Source organism: Ceratotherium simum, chromosome 3 (assembly GCF_057802395.1).
Source record: "Ceratotherium simum simum isolate JZ-2026a chromosome 3, ASM5780239v1, whole genome shotgun sequence".
Classification (NCBI taxonomy): Eukaryota; Metazoa; Chordata; class Mammalia; order Perissodactyla; family Rhinocerotidae; genus Ceratotherium; species Ceratotherium simum.
In genome coordinates, this window is record NC_141902.1 from 18,541,230 (window position 1) to 18,560,061 (window position 18,832).

The window sequence follows — 18,832 nt, forward strand, 5'->3', positions numbered from 1 at the left end:
GTGTGAAATCCCATATAATATTGATGTGAACCAAAACTCACTTTATGGCAAATGAGATTTATTTCTCCTACCACATACTACCCCATTCAGAACCTGACAGAGTATTGGAATGGCCTCTTGAAGGTGCAGCTGAGGCTTGAGGTTGACACCCTGTGGGGATATGGTGATTACATGTTGCTGTGTCCCCAGCAGGTAGACTATATGGATCTGGTCATCAAGGAGGGGAAGTGGGGGTCACCCCACTCCCATAAGTGACGGTAACCCACCTGGAGAATTTGTGCTTCCCAACCCCATGTATTTAGGCCTGTGTGTCTAGAGGTCTCAAAGAGGAGAATGCTCCTTAAGTTTTTCACTTAAATTAAAGCTACAGCTACCATTGATCATTTTGGGGTTCTTGTACCAATAGACCAGCAGGAAAAAAGGGAAATTACCATACTTGCAGGATAATTGAACTCTGATAACAAGAGGAAGGAAGACATTGCATATTGGGGTAGGGAGGAAGATTTTTGGCACATAAATGACCCCATGAGCCATCTCTTGGTATTCCCATGCTCCATTTTAATAGTAAATGAGTAAATGGTAAGTGGGTAAATATAGCAACCATGAGCTAGTACAGTCAAAGTAACCAGGGATTCAGATCTGTCAGGGATGAAAGTCTGGGTCACCTTACCAGGCAAGCCACCTGGATCAACAAAAGTGCTAGCAAAGGCAGAGAGGAATCTAGAATGGGTGGGTAGAGAAGGGGGATAATGAGCACCAGTGCAGTGGGGACAGAAGTTTGTCTCAACAACCCTCTTAATATAAGTTTCTCCAGAAATTCTGACCATCAGAATCCTGGAGAAGTTTTGCCATGATGATGCGAACTTGATGTGAGAAGCAAGTGGGTCTAAGCAGCGTAAATAGTGGGATGTAGTAGACATGGATCCTATTTACTGGGCTAGTGTACCCATCCCTGCACTGCTGTAACGACAGCTAACAGCCTACAGCCATAGTCCTGAGAATTGTCCCCGACCAACAGAGGCCACCCCATTTGGAAATGCCTAGGACCTTATGCCCTCTCCCCAGAGCCAGCCTGGAGACTATGACTTATTGATGCAAGGTCTGGACCTTTACCTCAAGGTGGGACGACTTTATGATGCCATTCATGACCCAGAGCTTCTTGAAGAATCAGACTGAAGCTGAACTTCTACTGAACTTACATCTTTGCCTGGCTTCTTGTTTCCCTCACTATATTTTAGGTTTCACTTGAACACACTCCCTCAACAAATCACTTGCACAAAAAACCTTGTCTCTTAGGCTTTGTTTTTAAGAAAGCTACCCTCAGAAATTCTCTTTTGTGTTCTCATAGCTCTTTCACTTGGTATCAAACCTCTTCTATCATTTAATACTTTGCATTTGTCTTCATTATTAACCATGAGCTCCAGGAGGAATTTGTCTCTGGGCCTCTATTATCTAAAACAATTCTAGACACAGACTACGTAAAAGCATATTGAGTGAACAGATCAAACACCTGAACAAATGAGTAAATAGTCTTTGTTGTTGGACAGTTTGCCTAATCTAGGCTAGAGTACGCTTTGATTCTTTTCATCTTGATTAGAAAAAAAATTCAAGGTACTTACTATGACTGATCAATGGTTTCAGTGCATGTAATTATCAATCAAATGTAATTTCCAAGTAATATTTAGGTATTTCTCTTCTTTGTTTTCAGCTCTGTACCTGAAGTTGGCGAAATTCAATGGATGGAATTGTGCTGGTTCAGGAGGTACTATTGCTCACTCCATGATGAGAGGAATGTACCATATACTCCTGTAGCATGAGGAAACAGTCTAGGGTAAATACATTGTTTTTTACAGTTTCTTCCGATGGTAAAATACAAGTAGGCTTTTTCTCATGGGGAAATCCTATTAGATTTTCTTTTGCTTTATTGAGGAAACAATAGTTCCTACCTCTTCCAAAATAATTTAGGCATACATATCAAAATGAGAAAATAGTTCTAATCAAAGATTTGCAAATTTTCTTCATTTTTTCTCTGGACAGATTTATAGATGTCTTATAAGAAAAATCTCAGAGACTTTGGTTAGCAAAGCTTGCTGTGTGGGATAGTTCCCATTTGCTTCTTCAGATTCACTCCTTATTTTCCCACTCTTTTCTGTGACCTAGCAGTCTGACCTACATGCACTGGACACGTAGAATCTTTCAGGTCATTTATATGGCACTTGAGCTGGGAATTTGAATCCCTGAGCTCATCTTTTTCTTTTTCCACTCTGTCTAGCAACATTCAGAGCAACCAGTCAACCTCATTATACTTGTTAGTTTGACAAAAATTTTCAAAATTATCATATACAGTAACTCATATCCCTGCTTCTTATAAGTCATTGCTTGGGCGTCTCCAGTGGTGATATTTTGCTTATCTCTATTTCCAGATGATGGCACTATCAGTGCTCTATCTCCTACTGGAAATAGAGTCATTAGCATCTTTAAATCTAATGAGATTAGAGAGCCAATTCCGGAAATCCCACAACCAATACAGAGAACTCATCCTTATAATTCTATTCCTCTAGAACCACTCTGGTACCAAAATCTGTTTTAGTCAGGGTTCCCCAGAGAAACAGAACCAATAGGATAGAGATAGAGATAGATAAGAAAGAGAGAGAGATTGAAAGAGAGATTGATTATAAGGAATTGGCTCACATGATTGTGTAGATTGGTAAATCTCCAATCTGCAGGATGAATCAGCAGCTGGAGACCCAGGAGAGCCAATGGTTTAGTTTCACTCTGAGTCTAGTTGGAGAACCTGGAGAGTTAATGGTGTAGTTCTTGTCCAAACGCCAGTGGGCTTGTGCCCCAGGAAGAGCTGATGTTTCAGTTCAAGTCCAAAGGCAGGAAAAAAGCCAATATCTCCATCTTCAAGCTGTCAAAAAGAACTCTGTTACTCATGGGAGGGCCAGCCTTTTTGTTCTATTCAGGCCTTCAACTGATTGAATGAAGCCCATCCATATTAGGGAGAGCAATCTGTGTTACTTAGTGTACTGATTTAAATGTTAATCTCATCCAGAAACATCCTCACAGAAACATCCAGAAGAATATTGACCAAATATCTTGGCACCTTGTGGCCCAGTAAAATTAACACATAAAATTAACCATCACATCAGACTTTCCCTAAATAAAAAGGCCTTAGAACCTTTAAATCCAAGTACTACCACTCCAACTTATATGTATTTTTATTGGGTATTTAACTTTCAATTCATTTTTTTCTTCCCCCCAAATTAATCATTATTATCGTTGTTGTTTAATACAGTCAGTGCTTTTTTAGATTTATGTACTTTTTACCAATTTATTTCTTACCTTTCTTTCATCTCAATCCTTTACTGATTCAATATCCATTTTCATGAAGAATAGTCATTAGAAATTCCTTCAGTGATGGTCTATTGATAGTAAATACAATTCATTTTTATTTGTGAAAATGCCTATTATGATCCCATTCTTAAATGATATTAGATGAGCACAAAATACTCATTTTTATGAGAATTCAATTTTTTTCTCAGCTCATTGAAGAGGGTCATTTACTGTCTTCCTTTTTTCGCTAGTGCTACTAAGAAAACTGCCATGTCTGATTGTTGATTGTGGTCCATCTCTTCTCTTGGTTTTTATTTGCCTTTGCTGCTTTAGAGACTGCTTGGGATTTATGGAATTTCTTGAGTCTGAAGACTGGAGTGTTTCATTACTTCTGGAAAATTCTCACCCATTCTCTTAATAGATAAACTCTCCACCATTCTCTCTCTATTCTCTTCTGGAATTTCTCTCGAGTATATGTGGGACTTTCTTATTTTACCTCCATGTCTCTTAACCTCTCTTTCATGTTTTTCCATTTCTTGGCCTCTCTGTGTTTCTGTGAATAATTTCTTCAAATTTATCATTCTATTTACTAACTCTATCTTTAGCCATATCTAATCCTTTTTTTTTTCTAATTCAGTGACTAAATTTTTTATTTCCACAAGTTATTTTTTATTCTTTTTTTTTTTTCAAATTTGTCTGGTCCAATTTTTTTCATTAGTAATCATCTTGTATTATGTTCAATAAAAATTGTAGGTAACAAAGCAGTTAACTGGAAACAGATATAAATAAAATGAACACCCTTAAAGAAAATACACAAGTACCTTTTAATTCTTTTAAACAACAATGAATTTATACTGTATGATGCTTTTGTAACTAGCTTTTTTATAACAACAAATTTTGGAGGTCTTTACATATCAGCATGTATAGGACTACCTAATCTTTTTTTGTTGCTGCAAAGTATTCTATTATATGTATTTTTCATAGTATTGTGTTACTTTCTTAGGCTTTTGGTTTCTTCCTCTATTTTGATCAGTTTAAACGTACTTATTTTTTATTATATTTCAATCTCATTATCTGAAGCTTGTGGGCTCTTATTCTGCTGTTTGCTCTTTCTATGAATGCAAATTTTGGTGTAGACTTTTTTCCTACCCAGTTCCCAGGTCAACTCGACAAAGTTCCTCTCATTTCACTTTGTCAGTAGATGGATTTTTCCGTGGTTACCCTTTCCCTGAGGGCATAGCCCTTTCTTTGTCCTGGCTTTATATATGTATCTGTGAGGGGAGGGTTTGCCAATCTGACACCTCAACTCAAGCAGTCCCAATACCTTGTTTTTTGGTGCATAATGTTCACTAAATTCCTTTGAATAACAGGACTGACTAATATCTCTTAACCCCTCAAGCTGCCAAAATGTCAGCATCAGTTTACTCATCTGTTTTTCAATTTCCTCCTTGCTTTTAGCCCCTGGGAATTTTACAACTACTCTGTAAGTTTGGCTATGCATTTTAAACAATGTTTGTTATATTATTATCCCATACTTATAGGTGATACAGTTGATTTTCAGGGTCTCTAATAATCTGTAACTTTGCTAGATATAGAAGTCCTATTGTTTCATCACTTAGCCTCAGAAATGTCTGGGTGCCACCTGTCTTTGTAACTCTCTCCCTAACTTGGGATACCCTTTTCTTTGTGTGTTCTTTTTGATATAGGTAAGTTTAAGTAAAGGGAGGCTAATTTAAGTCTGAGACTTTGACACAGGGCGTGGTCTTTTTTGAATTTCAAAGTGAAAGTGAATATTCCTAATGTACAATGCGAAGGACATATGGGCAAATATCTTTATCCTTCCTCGCCTACCTTCCCTTCTCTCACATGACAATAGCTCAAGGGCATTCCTGTTTCAATTTCAAGTCCAATATATATTTTACAATTATATTCGAGGCAGTACAAGGGTAGTAGAAATAATAGTGACTTGATGGAAACAACCTGACTTACAGTTTAAGCTCTACCAGTAAATTGTATGACCTTGAGTTAAATTTTCTACCTCTTAGTGCCACTGTTAGTCTGTATGAAACCTTCCAGCTCTGTCTATGATCATGTAATTCCAGAGCTTGTTCTAAGAATTTCTGGTAGCCACCAAAAGTACAGAATGATTAAAAGCTGAACGGTTTTATGTTTTTAAAAATCCTAATTTTTAAAGTCATTCATAAAAATTGAATTAAAGAGTAACTCTTAGCATCTATTTTTTCCCCATAAATCAGGAAAAAGGAGTCATTATATACATTATCTTAAAATTATTTAGAGTAAGAAAACAGACTGACATGATTTCACTAGAAAGAGTCTAGGCAGCTAGACATGTAGGTGTCTATGTTACATGAAGGGCTGGAGCTACTTATTCTGACCCAGAGCAGAGTTGAAGGAATTAAATATAGTCACAAAGCTTATAATGAAACAACGAGCTACAGTATTTCATTCTTTGCAGTAACTTGACATTTCAGCTACAGTCTCCGCTTATCCCATCTTCTTACCCCTATTCCCACAACCCACTTAAGTCCAGAAATAAACGGGAAGTCACTAGAGAAGGTCTCAGAATCCTGGCTGCCCTCGATCCTAAGACCTGCTTGCAATAGTTAGGAATTGCATACACATATTTCTATGGCCAGAGCACTCCCTTTAATAAAAATGCTGGGAAGGACATTTATAAGGTCTTTTTGCTCATGGCCTTTTAGTAATTTTAACATTTCAGAGGTGAATCACTCTTTCCATTTTGCCTACTCAAATTTATATGGGTTCGTTCTGTACTTTCACCAGTGACTAATGAGATTCTTTTATCTTTAATTTTCTTTAACAGTAGTAAGGAACCTCAAAACCTGTGACATAATTTCCTCAAATAGCACTGATAGCATTTTCTGGACTCGTTCTCTGGAGTCCGTGAGTTGCTAATAGGGAAATGTACCTCCCATAGACTTCCAGTAGATGGCAGGTACAGTACTTCAAACCTCTCATAACGGAAAACCCAACAGCTCAATACATAAATATAGATTATTACTGTGTTTTAAATCTCAAGAGCAATAAAAAAGAGGGAGTAAAACTTTTGTTTATGGATCTAGTATCATATTACCATATAAGTATCTTCTTATTTTTGTCTTCTACTAAAAATACAAATGCAACGAATGAAAATATGTCTTTATCAGGAAATGCCTGCAATTCCAGATTGCAAATTAAGCATTTAAATGTTGAATAATATAATCACCATGTTATAGATGTTAATTAAAGTGCTTAGTGAACAAAGATACATTTAGCAATTTTTAAATATAAATTTTGGAGGATGAGAAACTATTGTTTTATAGCAATTATAGTTTAATAGGCTTCCATTTACATTTTATTTATTCAGGTTTTTTTTTAGAGATTCGTAGATGGCAGAAGTACAAATATAGATGATAAATATATACATACATACATACATACATACATACAAAGACAGATTTATCAATCCATTCTTTTGTTTGCTTTGAATAATTAATGTTATAGTGTTTTCTTCAACTTACTCCAAAAATGAATTTCTACATGTATTTGGAAAGAAATTCTCTCTGCAATCTATGGTAAGAAACAAAGAGAAAGGCTTAGGTTGGCCCCTTGTAGTAGGAAGTGATCGCTCAGTCAGACCACACATCACCTCATTAGTAAGACAGATGTTTGTTCTGAGATAGATGACTGTGAAAGCTGCAGAATATTCCATTACACATTAGTATACACACTTTCATTAAAAATATGTCCAGGCGTGACACATCTAAGGTACCCAGGACTTGCAGAAATATTTTTTATTAACTCAGTAAAATACTTTTAAAGGATTTAGAAATAATTTTAACTTCAACATATATTTTGAATTCCTTATAAATTTGTTATATATGTTATACAGAAGATATTCCATGTGGCTTGTCTGAATGAAACTCAGCCAAAACTATAGCTATGTGACTTTGGGCTGTTTATTTGGTTTCCCCAACTTTAATACTATACATTTTACTTATTTTATTTATTTTCTGTCCTTCTCCTTAAATTGTAAGCAGAGTTTATTTTATTTATTTTATGGTTTTATTCATTACTGAATCCACACAACAGTTAGAACAATGCCTGGCACTTAGTGGATGCTTAGTAGGTAACCGCTGACTGGGTGAATGAATGGATTTACTTTATAAGGTCGGGTTGCGGGATAGAAGAAAATAACGAACATTGAGTAGTCACTCAATAAATGTTGGATTGGTTCAGTTCCCTTTTCTCTCTCTTGTCTTCTCTAGCACACTAAAAACTTTGAAATCATCTTTGACTCTTTCATTTTCCTTCATCACACTGGATTAGATCATCATTTTCAAAATCTTCGCTCCTCAATGTGTGGTCCACACACTAAGTAGCATAGGTATTACCCAGGCAATTGTTAGCAATTTGGAGTTTGGGGACTCAGCCCAGAACTACTGAATAAGAATTTGCATTTTAAGAAGATTCTCAGGTGATTTGTGCACACAGTAAAGTTTGAGAAGCACTGATCTAAGTCACTACGTTTCTCCTTCCACGTGTCCTAGATTTTTCACCTCTCTCTAAACACCATAAAAAAGAAAACATCTTCTAAGTTAGTCCACTTGCCTCTAAACTATACAGCATACCACAGCCAGATTCAACTTTTTTGTGTGTGTGTGAGGAAGATTAGCCCTGAGCTAACATCCGTTGCCAATCCCCGTCTTTTTGCTGAGGAAGATTGGCCCTGGGCTAATATCTGTGCCCATCTTCCTCTACTTTATATTTGGGACCCCTGCCACAGTATGGCTGGATAAGCAGTGCGTAGGTCCGCACCAGGGATCCGAATCTGCAAACCCTGGGCTGCTGAAGTGGAGCATGCAAACTTAACCACTATGCTACCAGGCCTGCCCCAGATTCAACTTTTTAAACAAAGATTTGATCACATTACACCTCTGCTTAGGGATCTACAATTCCTCCTTTTACCTAGTTACAGGAAGTCTATATAATTCCTCATTCTGGAATTCAAGCCTCCCTATCATCTGACTCCACCCTCCCAACCCAATCTCATCTCTTATCACAAATTTTTTCTTCAGTCGGATTTCTGCAAATTCTACTGTCATTCTTAGCCACCCTGTCTCTTAATCTAGAACACAGGCGACTTTTTATTTAACTAAACGATACTCATCATTCAAGGTTTAACACAAAGAATTACTCCTCTAAGGTCTTCGCTCATTGCTAGAGCCCACATGGATTGGTCCATTTTCTACTGCACATAATTATGCCACATAATGTTCACTATGGAATAAGGTGTATTATGTTGGAGAGTTTTATTATAAGTGAAGGTCTTGTTTTCCCAATAAGATTTTAAGTTAATCAAAAGCAGATATTTTATCTTTTTATTTCTTTGGCATCACTCATAAGTGATTCAGAAACTTAAGTAAATACCTAGGTTCCATGTTAAACTAGTCTACTTTTAGGACTCTCTGGGTTTCCAGTAACGCAAAGCAAAGCCAGCTAGCTTAAGCATAAAGAAATATCTCACAGACTCAAAGGGCAGAAGTTCAGTACAGCATGGGAAAGTGCAGGAACTAGAGCACGGAAAGCTGTCCAGAATTCCTTCACCTCTCAGACTCCTTTTCTTTCTGCCTGGTCTGTTGATTTCCACACATCATTCCACACATCGTTCTTCTCTCTTTCTCTCTGCATATTAGCTGTCTCTGCTTCTCTGCTTCTCAGGTCCACATGGAAGGCAGATCATGCTCACCAAAGTCTTTGGGCCTATATCTTTTAGGACTGGCCTCTTGAAGAAATTGAGTCAGGCTCCTCTTACCCCAATTTCAAATTACTGATTAATCCAGCTTAGACCCATCCAGTCAACCAATGTCAGAAAGGGAAATCATCGCTGCCAGGCCTTCAATGTTTTTGTGATAAACAGTTAACAGTGGGGAAGAGGAGTCATAAGTTAGGAAATTATTTCCAAGTGTGTACATTGTAACCAGCTAAAATAGAATCTTAGCCCATGTCTATTTATGTAAGTAGAAAATAAAGCTTTTTTTCCCCTAACAAATACAGAAAGCATAATTAATTCAACAGTCTAGATTTTTCTTTTCTCAAAATTCTCAATTACAGCTTTTGTTTAGTCATCTGATCAATAAGATAGATGTTTCGCTCTCTACTTCCTCATGGCCACAGCAGAAGAGATCTCCAGGAGTTATCTTGCCACCCTGCTTTCTTTCAGGAAAGCCTGTCTTTTTAAAAAGCTCTCTAGGGCGCCAGCCCTGTGGCATAGCGGTTAAATGCACGCTCTCCGCTGCTGGTGGCCTGGGTTGGGATCCCGGGCGCGCACCGACGCACCGCTTGTCAAGCCATGCTGTCGCGGCGTCCCACATAAAGTGGAGGAAGATTGGCATGGATATTAGCTCAGGGCCAGTCTTCCTCAGCAAAAAGAGGATTGGCATGGAAGTTAGCTCAGGGCTGATCTTCCTCGCAAAAAAAAAGCAGCTCTCTAGGTGTGAAAATTCCTTGGCTCCAGTTAAGAATCTATCATACAGTTCCAAGAACCCTGAATATACCCTTCTGCTACATGGAAAACAAGGGTGGTGGACATAGTTCTGTTCAAGAAGATATTGCAGGAGTATTTCTATACCATAAAACTTTAAAATAGGTGACCTCTGTTCTTTCTGACTCTTAATACACACACACACACACACACACACACACAGACTGAGGTCACTGAATCCATATGAAAAAGAAACAAGAATAGAGGTAAACTCTAAAATTTGGAGTTCCCCATTAATGAAAAAATATAATTATGATTTGAAACTGTGGTCAAAGAAATAATATTTTGGGATGACGAAAATGTTCTAAAATTAGATTATGGTGATAGATACACAATTATGTAAATATACCAAAAAACACTGAATTGTATGCTTTAAATGGGTGAACTTTGAACTTTATAGTATGAAATTATATCATAATAAAGCTATTAGAAAAAGAGATGATATAGGATTAAAAACCAAATTTAAGGAAACCTAAAAAGCAACAGGTACAATGTTGTCTGGATCATTATTTGGACACTAAAATGTCACTAAGTATGTGCAACTCATCATTTTGATAATATTATGGATTTATGAGCAAAATTATTGAGTTGGTTTTAGGTTATTAAATATTTGAGTAAGGTAAATTAGTAAATAAAGGCCAATGACATAGGAAAATCATAGCTGTGCTATTGTAATGGATGGTATAGATGAAGCAATTCATTTGTAGCAAAAGACTAGTAGTTTTGATGAAAGTGATACATGAATGAAGCTAACTATAAAGTTAAGGAGCAGTAGGCTCTTAGTATTTGGATACTCACTTAAAGTTCAAATGTCAGGGAACATTGAGCTAATTATAAAAACAAGTTCTTGAAGAAGAATCATATGTAGGTTTTTTGTGTATGAATTATCTGGAATGACCAGCTACCTTGAATTTGGTTGATTGATTATTCAATTCTTCATTTCACTTTGCTGACAGAGTCCCAGCTTGGCTTCAGTAATCAGTGTTCACAGACTAAGATAAAAAGACCTTAACATTGGCGCTTGCTTAATGCTTCAGTGAAGCTCTAACAAGACTGTTACACTGGTCTTTCTCTGGATCATTACACAAACCATACAACCTCTAATTCCAGTGATCAGTGTAGGCAAATGAAATATCTTTCAGACAAATTAAAAGGAAAAAAAATGTCACTCACTGTCCTGCAAAATGCCTTCTAGGCTACAATAAAGTTGTGTCTTGTTCTCATGCCGTGTTCTTCAACTCTATAAACCGATTTTTAATTTTTCATTGTTCATTAGAGATAATCCTGGGCTTAGTGATTTTCTGTGCCTTCTGATAGCATAGCCCCTAATTGTCACCCACTACTTTTTTCTCAATAGGTTCCTCTATATTTTTCTTTCTTCTTCAGTCACCTTGTGGAACAAGCCATGTTGACTTGTATGCCACAGCCTATATTTATATGTCTACTTTATCAATAATTTCTATGGCTCATGCTATCTGTCCTTATTTGTACCTTCAGTGGCCAACTTCTATCCCTGCTGACTATAAAACAAAATTCCTCTGTGATCAGGGGAAGAGGTGATCCCTGTCAAGATCTATTCAAATACTGTGTTTATTGAGCTCTTACTATGTGCCTGGACCAGTGCTTGGGATACAAAGGTAAATTGCATAATCCCTGTCCTCAAAAGCTCATAGTTTAATTGAAAGAGACAGATATGATCAGATAATATGAAAATATGTGCAAAGCATTATGGGAGCTGAAAAAAGGGAAATAGCCTAGCTTATCCTAGAGTAGGGGTGGGAAGAAGGGTCAGGAGAGATACACTGAAGAGACTAATGTCTGACTTGAACCTTTTTCCCTAACATTTTATTATGAAAAATTTCAAACATATAGTAAAGTTGAAAAAATTTACCTAAGTTGAAAGAAAGCTTCTACCATTACCATTTCACTATATTTATCACATCTATCCATCTGTTCATCTCTCTATCTATTCATCAATTCACGTTATTTTTGATGCATTTCAAAGTAAATCTCATCAGTACACTTTTCCTAAATGTTTCACCACGCATCATTAACCAGAGTTCAGTATTTGTGTCCAGTGTTTTTCTTTTGATGTAAAATGTATATACAATAAAAGACACAAACTGTAGCATTTACTGAGTTTTTATAAATGCTGAGTTTTGACAACTATGTAACCAAACCCCTATCAAGGTATAGAACATTACCATCACTTCAGAAAGATCCCTCATGCTATGTGCACCCATCTCCACCTGTATCCACTGACCCCACAGGCAACTATTGTTTTGATTTTTTTCCACCAAAGATTAGTTTTGCCTGTTGTAGAAGTTTGTATAAATAAAATCATACAATATGTTCTCTTTTGGGAAGGATGAGTTGTGTCTTAAAAGATGAAAAAGGGCAAGTGAGGGAACTCTGCGAGGGAGGAGAAGGGAAAGTTTGCTCAGATTGTACCACTCACCACAGCCAATTTAGGGCCACGTTGGTTAATTTCACAGACTCTTGACCCTGCTCTCCTGTGAAATCCTGACTTTGACCCCTTGACTACCTAGATATGAAGAATAGCAGTCAGAATCTTTTGATTTATTGTGATTTTTTAATTTTTCCCTCTCATGACCCACATGAACCTGTCGCCACTAGAGTCTTGATGTGATAATCTAGAATCAAATTGCTTTAGTGGAACTCTTTTTTTTTTTTGATGAGGAAGATTCGCTCTGAGCTAACATCTTTTGCTAATCCTCCTCTTTTTTTGCTTGAGGAAGATTAGCCCTGAGCTAACATCTGTGCCAATCTTCCTCTATTTTGTATGTGGGTTGCTGCCACAACATGGCTTGAGTGGTGCAGGTCCATGCCCAAGTCCCGAACCTGCGAACGCGGGCCAGTGAAGTGGAGCATACCAGACTTAACCACTACGCCACGGGAACGACCCCAGTGGAACGCTTTTTAAATGTCAGTTGATATAGGTATTGATACTATATCCTACCCCAGGAGTCCCAAGTTCATCTTGGTTCAACCACCTACCAGGAACACTACTCTCCTTGCGGCTCCTGGCTCCCAATGCCGTGATTCACTACATCCTCCTCATGCCTGTAGGTGCGAAAGCACAAACAAGTACTTCTTGCCTTTCAGCACTGTTAGTGAAAAAACATAAATCCCAGATGACGGGAATGTTACCACATGAGAAAATTCCCTAATCAGCTAACAGAGCTTAGCATTCATAGCTATCCAAAGCAAGTAATCAGACATTTATCCTTTGAAAAAGCAAGTGATAGAGTTATAAAACACTACTTCCAAGAACTATGTGAAAATTAAAATAAATATCCCCCCAAATTTGGAATAAACAGTTACTTTACTACAGTGCAAATACATAACCATGAGCTAAGTAATAGTAAAACAATTTTTAATTCAATTGTATGAATTTTAAAGGTAAATTTGGGGCACCAAAATCACACAGATGTAGTTTATTAGACATTTAAGTAACGTCTTTCATCTATCCCCGTTATCGTTGTTTGCAAATGCATTGCCTGTCCTTAGTTTTACTAACTATCACAATATTCAATAGTCTTCAAAAGTATGAGCATGGTATCCAGATCATTTGGGAGAATTCTCCTTTTTCATTCAGTAAACTATTCTAGGCCTCCAATCTGGTGGTAGGATTCGCTTCATCCTCTGACTACTCATCTTTTACAATACAACCCAACAGCTAAGATTGCCCCAGACGGATTCCCTCTATCATCATGAAGAGGAAAATGCCCAAGTCTTCAGGAATCACTGTAAGGATAACAATCATCAAAGGAATCTAGCTATATTTCTGCCCTTACAAGCTGTGTGACTTTGGATAATCCAGTGTATTTCTTTGGGCCTATGCTTTCTTACTTTTAAAATGAAGAACAGTGTGGTTCTACCATAAATAAAAATGTCAACATAAGAAGTACAAAAAAACAAAAGTTATTTTTAAATGTAATTTTAACATCCTTGTTTCATATAGGCCCTCTGGATACACAAGTTCAGATCATTTTGTGTTACTAGGTTTGTTGGAGATTTAATGTGTAAAATCACAAGGGCTTTTTCCAGAGTACTTGTAATTGTAAGGGTTAGAGTTTTCTTTAATAAGTTCTTGAATCTCATTAATTAATTCAATTATACATTACTTGATTCTCTATTATGTGCTTCATATCATTTCTACAGAATTTAGCTTGTATGTAGTAGGCAACTAGAAAATAAGAAATAAATGAATGATTGAACAGAAAATATGGTATCCTAACTTTCAAGAAACTGGCACATAAGGTGAAAGTCCTTCTGCCCTGCATTTCTGCTCTGTGCTCTGGTCCCCTACACTTCTGCTCTCCCTGATCAGCTCTGCCCACCCGCAGAGCACCTTCATGGGCATTAGAAAAACACACTTCTTCCTCAAGGAAAAAGTATTTATGTCAGTATATTTTCTCATTTATCAATAGCCAAGTTGTAACAAATCGAATTGTTACCCTAATTAGATTTTGTTACAACAAATGGATTATTATTATTAAATATTTATTAAATATAATTAAATGTGAATTATGTCTTAGTAAAGTACTTGTAGATTTAAACTGGGAACACAGCAAACATTCTGGCAGAGTAAATGTAAATGATCTTAACTGCAAAACGAAACATTAGAATTATCCAGATCAAACCATCAGGCAATTTTTTTAAAATATGAAGACATCACAGCATTTTTCACAATAGCCAAGATGTGGAAGCAATCCAAGTGCCCATCAATGGATGAATACATAAAGAAGATGTGGTATATATATACAATGGAATACTACTCAGCCATAAAAAAAAGACAAAATCGTGGGGCCGGCCCAGAGGTGCAAGGGGTTAAGTGGGCCCGCTCCGCTGGAGCAGCCCGGGGTTCACCGGCTCGGATCTCGGGTGCGCACTGACACACTGCTTGGCAAGCCATGCTGTGGCGGCATCCCATATAAAGTGGAGGAAGATGTGCACGGATGTTAGCCCAGGGCCAGTCTTCCTCAGCAAAAAAAAAGAGGATTGGCAGATGTTTGCACGGGGCTGATCTCCTCACACACACACACAAAAAAAGACAAAATCGTCCATTTGCAACAACGTGGGTGGGCCTCGAGGGTATTAAGTTAAGCGAAATAAGCCAGGCAGAGAAAGACAAACATCGTATGATTTCATTCATATGTGGAAGATAAACAAACACATGGATAAAGAGAACAGATTAGTGGTTACCAGAGGGGAAGAGGGTGTAGGGGAGGGCAAAAGGGGTAAAGGGGCACATATGTATGGTGACGGATAAAAACTGGATTATTGGTGGTGAACACAATGCAGTCCATATAGAAACTGGTATGTAATAATGAACACCTGAAATTTACACAGTTATAAGCCAATATGACCTCAATAAAATAATTTTAAAAATAAAAATATATATAAAGATATGTCCCCCAACTACCCAATGAGCTCATCTGTCAGAAAAGAAACTTCTCTTTTAGAAGCAAAGATTACAAAAGTCTTGTTAGATCAACATGACTTTTCTTGAATTCATATCACCTTTGTAAGTCAAAATGGAGCAAACAAGACCAACTTATAGGAACAAGCCTAATATTTCATTTATTTGCTATGATAAATGCAAGAAAATTGCCATAAGTATACAAACTGCCCATCTCTGGATTCAACAGTATAATGAAAACATGCAAAATTGAAAAATAATAAAGATGCTAATTAAAACCCATTAGATATGGTGCTTTTGTGTAGTGCACAACCTAAACAACTGTGTGCTGCAGGCCTGTTCCTAATGTATGACTCTTTCATATCTCAGCCATTTTCATATGCGGTCCCCTCTGTTGGAATGCCATGGCGACCTTTATAATTCTGACAAACTTCTATTCACTTCTTGGCAGACAAGTCAAATTAAACCTATCTAGTGGGATATTCTGAAACTTTCTCCTCTTGGTTGGTTGAGCATTCTCTGTACCCCCAGAACACCAATCAGTGGTGTGCTAGTAAACAAGCTCCCTGGAGGGTGTGGAGGAGCCCTGATTAGTAGCATTTGTCAATTTCCATGGTGTAAATACTCCCACCATGACCAATTTGAAGCTATCAATGGTTTAAGAACTGCCTGGCAAAAATCCCCAAATGTTTAACACTTGGCTCTCATGAGCCTGTTCAGCCAGCTCCTGCACACCAATGGATATCATGGTTTTATGTATCGCTCTCCTCTACTGGATTGTGAATTTCTCAAAGCCAGGAATGCTGTGTCGTGTATCTCTATACCCCTACAAACTAACACAGCGCTTGGTACAAGATAGGTGCTTAATAAATATTTTGAGATATTAGCTTAAAATCGTTTTCTATCTGGAGATTTCATTTTCTAGTCCACAGTTCAAGCAATTGGCTTTGAGTTCGTTGATTCAGAGAATATGCTATAGGGTAGAAAAGAGAAATAAAGGCATATGTCTGGTTTTTGTAAACCAAAAGCCTGAGCCCCAGAAAGGGGAAAGTATAGATAAAAAGTATGGACAAAATGTATATGAAATATAAATATAAAGTATAGATAAAATGTCTAGAATACAGATGAAATGTTAAGACATTGTATCTGATTAGATTTTATAGACATTTATGTGCCCTCCAGTTGTGGGGTACAGTCATTAGTTGTGTTGTCCAAATTTCCTATATCGTCAACTTTTTTTTCCACTTGATCTGTCAGTTATTGATAGAGGTGTCTTCGTCATAGAGAATGGATTTGCCAATTTCTCCTGAAAGTTTCATCATTTTAAAAAAACACCTTTTCAATTGTATAATGTACGTACAGAAAAGTGCACTCATTGTTCATATCAAGCCATAGTGTTCAGCCTGATAAATTATGACAAATTGAATACACCCAGGTGAAGAACGCCAGAAGTCCCCCTCACGCCACCTCCCAATCACTAACCCCATTCTCTTTCCCAGATGTAACCACTATCCAAACTTTTAAATCACAAGTTAGTTCTGCCATCTTTGAGATTAATATAAATGGAATCATACAGTATATACTGTTTTATATACTTGATTTTTCAATCAACATCAGGTTTGTGAGATTTATTAATGCTGTTGCATGTAGCTTTAGTTTGTTAATTTTCATCACAGCATAATATTTACTTGTATGAGTATACCAACATTTATTTATTCATTGCACTGTTGTTAAGCATTTAGGTTGTTTCCAGTTTGCAACAATTAAGAAAAATGTTTGTCCTTTGGAACACATTTATAAACATTTCTGTTGGCTATATATCAGAAATGAAATTGCTGGTCATATGGTGTATGTATGTTCAACTTTAGTAGATAATGCCAAGCGGTTTCTCAAAGTGGTTACACTAATTTGCAATCCTATCTGCAGTGTAATGGGAGTTTCCTTTGTTTTACATCCTTAGAGACACTTGATATTTTCAGTTTTTTTAGTTTAGTCATTCTAGTGGAATGTAGTATTCTCTTATGGTGGTGCTTTTTAAATTAAACTTTTTATTTTGAGATAATTGTAGATTCACATGCAGTTATAAGAAATTACATAGAGAGATCCTGTATACCCTTTTCCCAGTTCTCCCCAATGGTAACATCTTCCAAAACTATAATATCATATCACAATCAGCACGTCAACATTGATAAAGAATATTGTCAAGATAGAGGGAACATTCCTATCACTACAAGGATCCCTCATTTTGCCATTTTACAGCCACATCTAATTCCTTCCTACCACACCCCCTCCTTAACCCCTTACAATCACTAATCTGTTCTCCATTTCTATAATTTGTCATTTAAAGAATGTTATATAAATGGAATCATACAGTATATAATCTTTTGGGATTGGCTTTTTTAATCCAGCATAATTGTCCAGAGATTCATTCAGATTGTTGCATGTGTCAAGATTCTCTCTCTCTTTTTTTTTTTATGAATAGTGTTCACGGTGCAGATGTACCAGAGTTTGTATAACCATTCACCCATTGAAGGACATCTGAGTTTCCAGTTTTGGGCTATTAACAAAGAAAGTTGCTGTAAATATTCATGTATAGGTTTTTGTGTGAATATAAGTTTTCATTTCTCTAGGATAAATGCCCAGGAGTGTGTAACTGAGTCCTATGAGTCTTGCATGTTTAGTTTTTAAGAAATCAACAAATTGTTTTCTAGAGTGGCTATAGCATTTTACATTCCCGGCAACAATGTGTGAGTGATCCAGTTTCTTCACTCCCTCACCAGCATTTCTTGTGATTATTTTTTTTAATTATTATGATTGGTGTGTAGTGGTATTTCTTTGTGCTTTTAATTTACATAACTTTAATGATTAATGATTGAACATCTTTTTGTGTGCTTATTTGCCACCTGTTTATCCTCTTCAGTGATGTATCTCTTCAAATCTTTTGTCCATTTTCTAATTGGATTGTTTATTTTTTATAGTTGAGTTGTGAGAGTTCTTTATATATTCTAGTTATTAGTCCTTTGTTGGATATGTGGTTTGCAAATGTTTTTTCCAGTCTATAGCTTGTCTTTTTATCCTTTAGTGGGATCTTTAGCAGAGAAAAAGAGTTTAATTTTGATAGAGTCCAATTTATCAATTATTTCTTCTACAGAATGTACATTTGGTGTCAAGTTTAAGAACTCTGCTTAGCCCAGGTCCCAAAGATTTTCTCCTATTTTTCTTTTTTTTTTTGGTAAAAGTGTGTAGTGTTTTTTTGGTTTTCATTTTTTTTTTTTTGGTGAGGAAGATTGGCCCTGAGCTGACGTCCACTACCAATCTTCCTCTTTTTGCTGAGGAATATTAGCCCTGAGCTAACATCTGTGCCCATCTTCCTCTATTTTTTTATGTGGGATGCTGCCACAGCATGGCTTGATGAGCAGCGCATATGTCCGCGCCCGGGATCCGAACCTGTGAACTCCAGGCCGCCAAAGAGGAGCGCACAAACT